The sequence below is a fragment of the Lepisma saccharinum genome, chromosome 19 (genome assembly GCF_977018435.1).
Source record: "Lepisma saccharinum chromosome 19, izLepSacc3.1, whole genome shotgun sequence".
Classification (NCBI taxonomy): Eukaryota; Metazoa; Arthropoda; class Insecta; order Zygentoma; family Lepismatidae; genus Lepisma; species Lepisma saccharinum.
The window spans coordinates 52,263,371-52,276,786 of NC_139247.1; positions in this window are offsets into that span (position 1 = coordinate 52,263,371).

Sequence of the window (13,416 nt, forward strand, 5' to 3'; positions counted from 1 at the left end):
TCCCCAGACGCCATGATTTGAATTACCATCTCCTGTGCCACAATGCTTACATGTAAGGAAACAGTTTCATTCTGAATAGAAAGCCTAATCACAAAGTTTTCAAATTACTATTATGGCATTTTTTCAGACTAACAACTTACATGTTCTTTTAGCCTTTTTTCACAGAATTACATTAAAATGACGCTGGCAGGACAAAGACTGTCGCTAGGCTCACAACATTTAGTGGGGCACTGGTAGAGTGGTGGTGTGTGCGATAATGCTTCAACCTGCTCATATTCCCCAACTGCTCATATTCCCCCGACTTCCCCTACGTTTTAGGCTGACAGAGGGCAAAAAGTCATCACTTCTCCTCACTGGTGCAAGTGTGTGACAAAAATGGCTTTTTGAAGCTCACTTGATCAGTGTTGCAGCCTTGAGGTCTTTTTATAAATAACAGTTGATACCTGATGTAAATTTGAGCTGTATACAGTATTTCCTAAATATGACGAAATTTTAACGTTTTCCTTTGACTGTCCCTCGTAAAATCAATGGAAAGATTGTGACCTGCGAATCTTTACTGCCATAATGACGGAACATTTCCACCCAAGAGGGTACTGTAAAGCAAGGAAGAAAGGTGACAATGACGAATGCCGATTACGGTGAGAAACCAAGCTCACCATGCAGAGGGAGGTGGCTTTGAATAATATTCCACCCTTGATGCGAGGGCATGAGGCTTATCACAATGGCACGAGCGAATGGAACCGTTCGTGACGTGGAGACAGTTGCATAATGCAAGGCCTTCCGTTCCTTTCGCCACCTACTTTCCACATTCTCTGAAATATTCACGGCGGGAGGGCCGTGATGGTGCTATCTCCTTGGTGCCACTCTCCTCCACAACGATGAACCAGAGAGACGCTCGTCTTTAATGCTGAATGTCCATCGTCACCACAGGACAAGCCTTGGAACAATATCCAGTACTGTAGTCGAGAGGATAGAGCCGGCACTGAAACTGTAGCAGATATTACAAAAGCAAAACTAGATGGCACTGGAAAATACTTAAGAAGAAAAACGATCTAAAATAAAAGAAATAATTACAAACGTAGGAAAACGATTATTGCTTTCTTTGATTACTTTACTAGTAATTTGATTGAACTTCCTTGTGATCACGTGTCTGGCTCTTGATAAGAACGTACTGGAAACAGTTTAAATTTCAATTGAATTCAACAAAGTAAATCATTTAGGTATTTCGTTCATCATTGCTGTATTAGGAGGTGGAATGCACCACGTTCAGAACGACTCCGTAAGGCCTGAAAGATTGTGCACTGTGCACTGTCTTGGGAATCTGCGTAGCAAGGCCGCGCATAACTGCGGATAAGGGGAGAAAGCAAGCGGGTGTAACAAACAGTGCTCGCTGCTGCAAATAGCTGGTAGCTGTAGCCCCGTTTTTCCCTCAGTGTACTCACTTCCCCTCCCACGCGTCATTTCTTGGAGCTCGCCCGATTCCTTCTACACTTGCTCAGAGGACTTGTTTATGTTCTCATGCTCCAGAGATTACCGGAACAGAATGTAGCGAGAAAATATACATCTAAGAAGGAAAAAAACTTAAGGAACCTTGTGCTTCTCATTTGCTAAAATATAGCCAGACAGACCGCCTCTATTATTTTTGGTCCGTGATGCAGCAGTGATTTTTCTGAGATGGCAGCGTTGGTCCAGCTCTGGTCACTATACAGAGTGAACCAAACGTAGGTGGCCAGTAGCTGATGAAGCTTCTTTCAAATTATCCGGTCATATTAACAGACATAATTGTGTTTACTGGTATAGTGAGAACATGCATTTAACATTAGAACAACAACTAAACCAGCCTGGTGTCACTTTTTTTGGGTGATATTTCAAGTTCCGGTGTTTTAGGACCAATAAATGTTATCATTTACTGTCCACCTACTTTTGGTTCACTCTGTATTTTATTGTTTAAAATTATGATTTTTTTTTATTTACATGATGTATGACTGCCATGGGGAACACTCGGATTCGATTCCCGGATTGGGTGGTCTGAGATGAGAATTATTCTGGCAAAGTCCCTGCATGCAGTGGCGTCTCCTGACCCTGAACTTCAGGCGTTGGCAAAGAAGAAATGTTAACCCCTCCCCCTCTCATTTCTGTGAACCAATATTACAAATTTCTCCGTACCTTTTTGGTGTAAATTTATAAATATTTAGAAAAACATTAAATTACATAAATTATTTTAAATGAAGTAAATACTTCATTTAAAGTATTAATATATTTGAAGGGTAAGGAGACATTTAATATGTTCAATACTTTGCCATACAATTAATTTTTAAAGCACGAGTTTGCAACCAGAGGGGTTGGTGGAACTCCTACCTATCACCCATAAAAAAACACCGTGGACATAAGAATGACCCGTTCATTTAAAAATCGCTAAAATGCACATTCCCGGTTTTTCCCCTTACCCTTCATTTATCCTTCCAAAAAGTAAAATTTGAAAAATCAACTGCTCATTACTTAGTTACTTGAATTCCAGTCTATTCTTCTTTCTTTAGAGAGAAATGCGCTGATCACCGCCTCATAAAATTTGGATTTATCCCCTTCTCGCAGCTTAGAAAGTGATTCTTTCTGGATGGAGATAAGACTTAAATTCGTCATCCGGTTCTGAGGTTGAGAACGATCTCTAGGAAGGAATTGTTGCGATCAACACTGCTAATTTATATATTTATGTAAACTCACCCACTAGATTCGTGATAATTTACAATCTCAATTGGTGTTTTCTCTGATCCTTCAGTGGAAGCATACCAAACATAAAGTTCATTCTTCTGCAGTTTGGTTAAATTAAACACACTGCCATAAATTTCCTACAATTTATGTACGAGATGGTGAGGAAAGTTTTCTCTTTTATTCAAGTTTTGTGGGATTTAGTAAATCAAAATATTGCAATTTTTCAAATGATGCGAATCTAATTGTTATCTGGTTGCTGATATTATCAATGATTTCAAAGTAAAGCCTCCGGCAGTGGTCTTTCTGTGATTCGTATGTTCAGTCGCCTCCTTTTCATTTCAACAATCTCTTCCTCTTCTACTGCACCAGTTATAGAATTCCATAGTGTTTCGAAATTCTCAATTTCCTTTTTCAGCTGTTGTTGAAATTCAGTTATTTTATTACTGCAATACAAAATATCAACATTTTTAGACTGCAATATACTGAATAATACGTCTGAAAAGGCAAGCAAGTTGGATAAAGCCTTTTTTAAAAATATATTTTCGAAGTCCTTCAAGAAGCTAGAAAATCCTCTTGGAGTCATTGCAGTCAAATGATCGAAGTCTCCACTTTCACTAACATGTTCAAAAAACATAAGCAGTGCTTCTCTGTTGTCATTGACTGTCCACACTAGCCTAGAGGTAAAATTTCATCTGGTAGGAGCTAATGACGGGAGCTTTCTGGACATGAAAGCAGAAAGTTCGTGTAACCTCTTTGGAGAATGAGATTTAAGTGATTTAAGACCACAAAAGAACACCTTAAGCTCTTTGTTACATTCTAACGATTGTTGCAGCACCAAGTTCATTACATAAATATAACAATGCGTATAAAAAGCTTTCGGATAATTTTCCAAAACTTTACTTTGAAGGCCATTCAAATCACCACTCATTAAAGAATACCCATCGTATGTCTGGGCAATTAATTTATCCCCACTCTTATATTTATCCATTATTTTAGTCACGTGACTAAAAAGAGCTCCTGCAGTTTTATCGGCGCTCATGTCATGAAATCCAAGAAATCTTTCAATGACTTTTTTTTCTGTGAGGCCGAGAAAAAACGTACCACTGTTGATACCTGAGATTTTTTGCTAATGTCTGATGTTTCATCGACCATGATAGCCACAAAGTCTGTATTTTGAATTTCATTGTAGATTTCATCTCTCAGAACATCCGAAACTGAATTTATTAAATCATTTTGAATGCCTGCCGAAGTACCGCGAAAAACTAGAATTTAATAAATGTTATTTTAATGAGGGATCAAACTCGGCACTTGCAATAAGGAATTCCATGTAATTGCCCTTATTTAGAGATGCTGCACTTTCCTCATGGCCTCGGAATGGCAGTTCTTGCTTTGCTAAATAGCAGACGGCGTTAATCAATTAATATTAATTTCCCTGTTCTCTTTTACTTTTTCATTGTGTAGCTCTATTTCAGCTTTTCGTTGAGTATCCAAAAGAACGTCAATTCTAGTAGGGGTGGCAACAAAACTACTAAATTTAAAGAAACTTTATTATAAAGATGCAATTCAGACTCGCTGTGTTTTCTCACTGCAGTATTGAGATGATTCAAATCCGCATACCCTTGATAATTCCAAACACCTTTTTTAGTCTAGAATAATAAACATGTCCAACAGTAAAATTTATTCTCCACATCACACCCGCAAAGCCAGTCTGAAATTTCATAGAGTTCTTTTCGAAAATGTCTCTCAAAACCTTTTCCAGCACAACTTTTTCCTTTAACACATGTTGACATCGTGAGATTCGAACATGGTCGACTATTGTCAATCACTTGTTTCTTCTCTGAATACGAAAGCGAAGAAAATAAATTATTTAAATACTTTTGCACAACACTTTCACTATTTTCCATCTTAAAATAATCACATCACTTCACACCACACGTTTAAAAAATAATGCACAACAATCACGAGCAAAACAACGCGGAACGCGGGGCGCATGAAAGCCAAATCGTTGGGAACAAATACAACGCCTTGAGAAGCTAACCATGGTGGTGGGTGGCAGGGTGCGCATGCGCGGTCATCCTATGTTTTGGCAGTGGTAAGACGTTGTATTTCCTTTCCAACGCCCTGGCAGTGTGGGACCGATCTGCCTGCCTGACAACCACTGCGCGCTGCGCCGCGTTCAAAAACTACCGGGCGCTCGTGACTGACAATTGAAGAAAAACACTCAAAATCGTAATTTATAAAAGTACAGATACTTTCTTCTTTATTTCATTTTCCTTTGGCCGTTGACACACGACTTACACACCCAGAGAAATCGCCACTGCCTGCATGTCCCTCTTATCGATATCTTAGAACTGAAGGCAGGCGGAGCATGGTGTCGTCTCCACCATGGACGAGATCGAGAACTTGCAGAACCCTGTCTCCACATCCCGTGTGTGGAATCATGGTGCATTGCACAGGGGATAGCTTTACCCTTTATTAATTTATATACCGTGCTGTCGTTCTTTAGCACAGTTGGCTTAAGTATTGGTACGGCATAGTGATGTTTAATCCATAGTAGAGACTGTTAATCCAGCAACATTGAACCTTTGCCTTCTTATTGGAAAAGACTGAGGAGCAACCGGCGTTCCGGAACCCAAGTCGAATCACGTTCTCCCCCGGAAAGACAGGAGCAGTCGATTGTTTTATCATTAGGGCCGTCGGCTGAAATGGAAGAAAAAGCCATGAGGCATTTAGAGATGGGAGGGACTAGCTGGCGTGTTCCCAGTTTGCACCGAGGATGCTCCAAGATGAACTGGGACAATATGTGTTGAGAAACATGGTGCGGTAAATAGATACAGTCACTGGAATAAGTGTTTTGCGGCGTCGCAACTCTTAAAGTCAGGCAACCAGCAGCACAGAGCAGATTGACGTGTTGCATAAAATGCAAGGATACCAATTACGATTGATGAGGTCAATGGGAGTGAACACTATAGGAAAGAGTGGCATCACGTGCCTATTTTATCCCAAATTATTGCATCTGCATTCCTATCTTGGCCTGGCGTGCAAAGAACCGCAAAAGATGAGAAACTCGGTTATATTCCGATGACATTGTATTTAATATTGGCAAAATAACAAATAATTGCAGTTTTTCCTCGTCTTTGATACACAGTATAGGTCTTGTTTCCGGCGAACAGTATGGGTGTTGGGCAGAGGGCTCAAAGATGCCTCAGCAGCTACACTCTGTCTCGGGAATCTCTGGAGCAAGCGAAAGAAAACAAGTCTCTGTTCAAGTAGTGACTCGAGAGGGCTCGACCAATGAACGCGTGAGATGGGAAGTGAGTGCAGGGAGGGGCAAACGCGGCTGCATCTGACAACAGTTTGCAGCAGCGACTACAGCTTTTCTCTACTTCCTAACTCTCTCCCCTTCTCTACCGTTATGCGTGGCGCTACTCCACACATTCCAGAGACAGTGTAAAGTGTGATTCAAAATGGCATTTTCTTCAGAACAGCTTCCTTTGTGTTTTTAAGTTCACCTTATACACAGTAAAGCTAATCAGGACTGGACCTATAGTTTAAAATGGTACTGGAACCACTATATGCCTCCGCCGCATATCGAAACCGGGACCCTTTTCATTATAAAGCGACGACGTTGCAGCTAAGGCATGGGGAGGTCCAAGAGAGAGTTTCAAATTAACTTTTAGTGTAATATACATTACCTACGTGTATATGTAAACAATACCTGTAATAGTTTTCTTGCAGTCTACAGCACATCAGTGTTTCTAGGATAATCGGGACTGAGCCTACTTTTTCATTGGAATCAGACAACCCCAAACTAGGATTCAAACACGGGAAGCCTTGAATCAAGACGTCACACCAACCTATCTACCAACACAGAGCGAAAAGACACCGCCGACTGATCACATTAACCACATTCCCGGCAGAGCGCATATCCGCTTATTCCAATCCGGCCCGCGTCCCTTGTTCTTCCCCGCCTGAAATTTTCATTACGCCAAGGCCGGCAAACGTGCATCGGTTCGTTCCCCCAAGATGGAGAAGTCCGTGGATGTGTACCAAGGGAGATGACCAGAGCCCCCGCCCGGATCTAAGTGGACTCATTCTTGGCTGAAAGGATCTCTTTTTTTCTCCCTTCCATCTGATACGGGAGTCGGGAAGGGAATCCGGATCCCCATTGTTTGCTCGGAGGGGAGGGGGAAGGGGAGGGAGGAGAATAAAGCCTTTGCAACGAGAGGCATTTCCGTTGAAACAGAGACCTGATGCCAGTTATTGGTTTGGCGACATAGGTTTATCACAAAACAAGATATTGGGTTTTTCCCCGAAGTGCAATATCTATATACACACACGCAATACGAGAAGGGGACATAAAAGTAGTCGTAAAACTGACCTCTGTTATGATTTCTCCATTCTTCTGGAACGTACTGAGACAAATATTCTCTGTGTATTGCGATAAGAACTTTTTTTATAGTATTTCAAATCAAAGTTCTTTCCAAGCACACTTTCATATGATCCATATTTTTATGTGACGTCACCAGTAGAAAATATGTCACTAATATATTTATTTTTGTGAAAGAAAGCGTAATTTCCTTGTTATTATATGTAATAATGCACCTTGTTTGTAATGTATATCTTTTGTTTATTGTTTATTGTATTTTATGCTACATTATGGGTAATTTAATGTATCTTTGTTTGAGAGAGTGCACTATACGAATTTGTATTTCTAAACATGCATAGATGTCAGTTTTGTTGGTAGTATATTTTTGTAAATAGTGAGTGATTCATCTGTACTTGAATCTGTGTTCTCAAAATAGTATAAAAGCGAGAATATCGCGTAAGAAATAACACACTTTCGCCACGGATCGACGAAGCTTTCAAACCTGAAAAGAACTCCTCGGTGTTGTGCATACATCTTGGTATGGTAGTTCGGGGCGCAAGCTAGGCCTATGCGATCATAGGTATGCCGATGGCCATGCATTGATGCTATGCACAATACTGCAACTATTATTCGTTAAGAAATAAAGCTAGCCTAATGATTAATTTGGAATAAAAGGCTAAAGAGCAAATATTGGCTCAGTTATTATTACATATCTCTTGGTGTGGTATTTCGGGGCGCAAGCTAGGTCTATGTGATCATAAGCATGACGATAGCCATGCATTGAGATTATGCGTCTTAGTTGAGTCAAGTCATCGACAAAGCGAAATCCTCGCCTTTGTCTCAAGTATATTCGCATTATAATTGCCATAAATAAAGAATAAAACCTTTCAGTTTATATATACTGGAGCAATGTGGTTTTATTTCTCTGTGCTGTGAATATTGTCTCTGCTTAACACTATCCCTGTACCTGAGAGGAGTCTGTGTCTCATCATTCACCGCTGAGTATTATTAAGTTAATATTAATAAATATAATAATACGTTTAATAAATAAATAATACAGGATTGAACGTATCAACTTTATGATCGAAAACTGAACATACAGTTCAAATGACATCCGAACCAGTGCACAATGTGTTTCCACTAGAATTAGAACTCTAATGCAAGGCCTTGCCGAATAAACGATCGCCGTGGTAGGTCGCTCGGCTGTCAGAGAGAAGACCCTGGTTCGATTCTTGGTCAGTAATGTTGTTCTCTGAATATCCCTGCTAAGCAACTCTGAGTTTCATGCAATTCTCAGCAGTGGGAATGAATCTTGCAAGTGGTACAGCGTGATGCTGATCACATGACCGAAATCGCGACTATGTCATCATGGTGCAATGCAATGCATAGGGAAAAATTTTACCTTTACTAATAAAATTTCTAGTCATTATAGGTCTCGTGTAAAGGTAGGTAGAATTCGATAGCAGGAACGTATCTAAATGTTATGAAGGTAAAGCATTTACAAAACATCTGACAAATCATAAGTATGTAATTAATATTTATAGAATTAGTAGTTTCTTACGAAATCTATCCCTTATACACATCAATGATTACATGAACGATGCTAATTCAGTACATATTAAAATCAGCTAATTTCAATAGATATTTATTAAATTTGGTGTTTTTTGCATATCGAGATTTGGTAACACTGCGTGTGTAACTGATTCCGCATTACAATTGTCCCATCTAATATATTCTAGTAACCACTAACATACTGAGAGAGCTGATTGCGAATATATCCGCTCTCAGATTTGCGTGCCATTGTTTTTCTTTAGGATGAACCAAGTCTATTGTGCAAAAACTGCAAGCAACATAAACAAATTTTGAACTTGGATCGGACAAATTAATGTAACTTATATATAAGCGCTAAAGAACATTTTCAGTTTACAGGTAGTGTACAGACCCCTCGCTTCCCGTCACAGCTGCCTGTTCCACGATTAATCACGTCCAGTATGTCCACCACCGAACAACAGATGGTGCGAGCTATCCTCCATTGCAGAGTGGTGAAATTAAATTAGCTTTGAGCCGATGTTTCTACCAACACATGACGTCATACAATTTTATTTCCATCCCGTCACTGGGTCCGACCCATTTTTTTTTTCAAAAGCGCGCTACTCTTCCTCATTCCGCGCTCGCGGCAGTGCTGCTCCCTGCGCAACCGTTTCTGGAATTATCCTTGCAGTGAAGGTCCTTTAATTTGTTATTCTGAGGATGGGGTTACGCGTAGGGTAGGGAAGAGTTTTATGGACCAATTTTTCGACGCTGCGTTTGTTTTTTGTTGTTTTCTTTTTTTTCTCTTTAGAACAAGTAATCATTGTCCTTGCATTTGTTACATTAATTACTAATTCTCCCATGAACTACAGCAGATTGTGTTGTACCATAAGCTCATTTCGTGAGCTACACGTTACAATACACCGGGAAATGATTTGCTCCATCTCGCGTTAAGAAGCAAACGTTTTACATATTTAACAAGCTTGTGTAAGCCAAAAGATTCATTACTGTAGTAAGAAACTACTGTAGTCTGCACTGTCTTTCTGGGCATGCACAGTTTACTGCAAAAAAGTAATTGATGTTTTTGCGTTTGCATCTTGCGTTGCCTCTTAACTGTTCGCCACCTGAAATAAAAATAAATTAAATGTGTTGCATATCGTCCAGGATATTTATATTAGAATGTCTCGGATGGCATGACGTTACTCTTTAATAATAAAACAAAATCCTGCATACCAGAAGATAAGTGGTAGATAAAATATAAGACGAAATTCATTTTCAGATCGTTTATCACTTGCTGAAGTTCTGTTACTGCTACCCCCAAGTTTCTGTGACGAACACCCTTTTTTCTAGCCACCTCTGGTCCCAAGAGGTCAACTCCACGTTTTGACCAACTCTTAACTTTTGCGTGTTCTTACATCTGTGTTATTTTAACACTACTGAAGTAAAAACATTGACAAAATGTCGTTAGAACCTCCTTTGACCTCTGCATCGTATCACCACTATATTTTCAGTGCACGTTCAGTCTACAATTTGAGCCCCCCGAATGACGTAGTGATAACGTCGTCACTTGTAATTGATACCCGGTGGAGAGATAGAGTTGTTCGGATCCAACTATAAACTGTAGGTCCAGTCCCGATTAATTTTTCGGCATAAAGTGAACTTAAAACAAAACCCATTCAAACAAACTCATTCTACAATTTCTATATTTATGCAGCCATGGCTATTTTTAGCTGCCAAGTCAAAATAGTTTCAACATCAACTCATTCACCGTTCTTTTCAATTTTATGCACGTTCCCCAGTGAGAGTATTCTCTGTTTTGTGGAGCAAGTCCGCGCATAACGGTAGAGAAGGGGAGAAACCGAAGAGTGCGCGCTGTTGCAAGCGGCTGGTAGCTGCACCCTTGTTTTCTCCTCTCACGCGTTCATTGTAAACGTCGTCTCAAGCCACTGCTTGCGCAGAGGGCTTGTTTTAGTTCACTTGCTCCAGAGATCCCCTAGAGAGAGCGTAAGTTTCTTCAGTCCAGGACAACTTAACTTTCTGAAACATTTCTTTACAGATGGAGGGATACGATCCTTGTACACAATAGAGGAGAAGGTCTAAATATGGGCGAAGGTTTAAATATGGGTTTTGGAGTTATCAGCGCTCCCGAGTACTGCAGAGGCTATTGGAACTGGTTATCTGTCAAGGAAAAAGGTTGCGGAGCCGATTCGCAAGAGAAAGTGGTGGTTAGTTTCGGCCTTGGACGCTGTTATAGAATTGCGACCTCCGAAAACTTTTTGCGGGTATGTTTTCACTCAACGTTTTCTGAATTCTCATCTGCTTTGTATAGGTTATGATATTAGCGGTAATTAAAACAAATGTGGGCTTTTATAATGCCATGATTTGTTTGTGAAATATGTACCACAGACAGCACAAATAAATTGAAGAAGAAAAATAGGGTGATATTCTAAATAAGGGCTATGACATGAGGTCTAATGTTGAGATCACATTTTCAACAAATATTTAGATGTTTTTCTTAATTTCCATTTTCCCCATTCCGCTTGATTTTCAAAACAGATTATTCATAAATATGAATTTTATAATGTTTTAGCGGTAAATGACTGTTTTTTTAAAAATTTTAATTGCTTTTTGTGATATTGCCACTAGTAGCCCATATTTAGAACACAATTTTGAAATACATCATTTTGGAAATTACTTTTTTTTTTTTAAAATGGAGACCTTCTATACTTTAGCATGCTATTACATTTAAGTATATATTTCATAGATATGCATTTTAAAGACAGGTGCTTGATATATTAATTTCTTTCCTCCGAAAATGACAACATATAAAGGAGGGCCCATATTTAGACCTTTTCCTCTACTTATTTTCATATTAACCCGCTTTAAAAAAATCATCGTGATTCATTTGGAATGCTTACGGAATCACTGTTTAAGAGGAGGCCCTGTTTTCCTAATGGTTGTGCAGCCACTGCTTCAATCTGAAAGGTAGCGTTTGATTGCTCCTCCCCCACCTCTTCTCCAACGGGGAGCTGATAACCGTGACAACGAGAGTGTGGAGAATAGGAGAGGACTGTTGTGTAACCCCATTGAGATCGTTCGATATCTCGAAACGTATGTCAATGGAACCGCAGTGGGCGTGGAGAGGGTTTTGCAAAATCACGACAGTCAACAGTGTGCGTGTGTCGTTTGAGTCTATCGATTGGAATCACTTTGGATTGGGAGGGGATTGAGGGGGAAGGGGGATCAAAATTACGCACTTTGAGTGGCTTTGTCTGGCTGATTTGCGTGTCGTATTCCTTGCCCTAGACTGACCACCGCGATAGGATGACGTAACTGACGACAAACGAAGTGACTGTCGCCTTGATATCAGAAGTCGTACTTGCTGTGGCACATAGTGGTTATTTCCAGCCTTTTTACGGCCCAACGTGCCTTAGAAAATAACTTTAAACGCAGCAAAAGATAGCCAAAGTATAAAGTTATAATTTTCCTCTCAGGACCATCATCTTATCAAATTTCTGTTTACACTTCGTCCAGGAGTTTGTGGAGCAGCGCTGCGCAAAACGGCAGATAAGGGGAGAAGACGAGTGAGCCGAGCAAATCAGTGCAAACCCTGTTGCGAAGTACATACCACATAGAAATAGGCACCTCTTGACAGTGACAATGGAAACGAATGTATGAAAAAATAAGTAAATACAATGTTTTGGCCAAAAAGTCCATTTCAACTCCATACCCCAATAGGCTAATCGAAACTAGTCCTACAGTTTAAAGTAGGATCCGAACCACTTGCAAATATGCCTTCGCTGGGAATGCAACCTGTGACCACCCTTGATGACAAGGCGACGAAAAATCGATTGCAGAATCAGATGCTACTTCCGTCATACTATCTGCAACTAGTCCAGAGAGAGAAAAACTCTTATCCCTTCTCACATTTTTGTCATGCTAATTCTAAAGAAATCTAATCATAACTTACTGGAACTAAACAATATTTTGGCCATATTGGTTTTGCAAGTGTAACAAGGCGGCATAGAATTATAGAATTAACAATACACTTTCTCTACTATTACTATGAACTAAGGCAGAGAAACGCCAGAAATATTTCGAAAATAGAAGCTGGAAAGAAACATTTACTAGCGATTGTTGCGTAGAAATTAGATCACATTTCAATGTAAAAAATGTTCCATAATCCAATTTTCTTAAAATATTGTAAAGGCCGTGCAATAACTTTTGCACAGATGGTCATAATATTTTTATTAGTTGCAATATGAAGATGAAATTTTAGGTGAACATACTTTGATTCTTTGGCTAGAAGACCATGTCACTCAATGTAGCCTCCATCTGCTGTGACGCATCTCGTCCAACTTTCTTTCCGGGCCTTGAATGCACTTTGGTAAAATTCAGGTGGCTGACTTTTACACCATTGTTTAACACAAGAAATGAGGTCCTTGTCACTGTCGGATGTTTTTTTCTCGCAGGTGGGCCTTCAGACGACCAAACAGAAAGAAATCCGAAGAAGCAAAGTCCGGACTATAGGGAGGCTGAGGGACGACTTCCCATCCCATTGCTGCTCCAGTCTCTTTGTCTGGAGAGCACGTCGTAACTTGTCCAGTGACAAAGAATAACGCTCCTTGTTTATTGTGGAGCTATGTTCCAAGAAGTCTATGAAAATGGGATGGGAAGTCGTCCCTCAGCCTCCCTATAGTCCGGACTTGGTTCCTTCGGATTTCTTCCTGTTTGGTCGTCTGAAGGCCCACCTGCGGGGAAAAATATTCGACAGTGACAAGGACCTCATTTCTTGTGTGAAACAATGG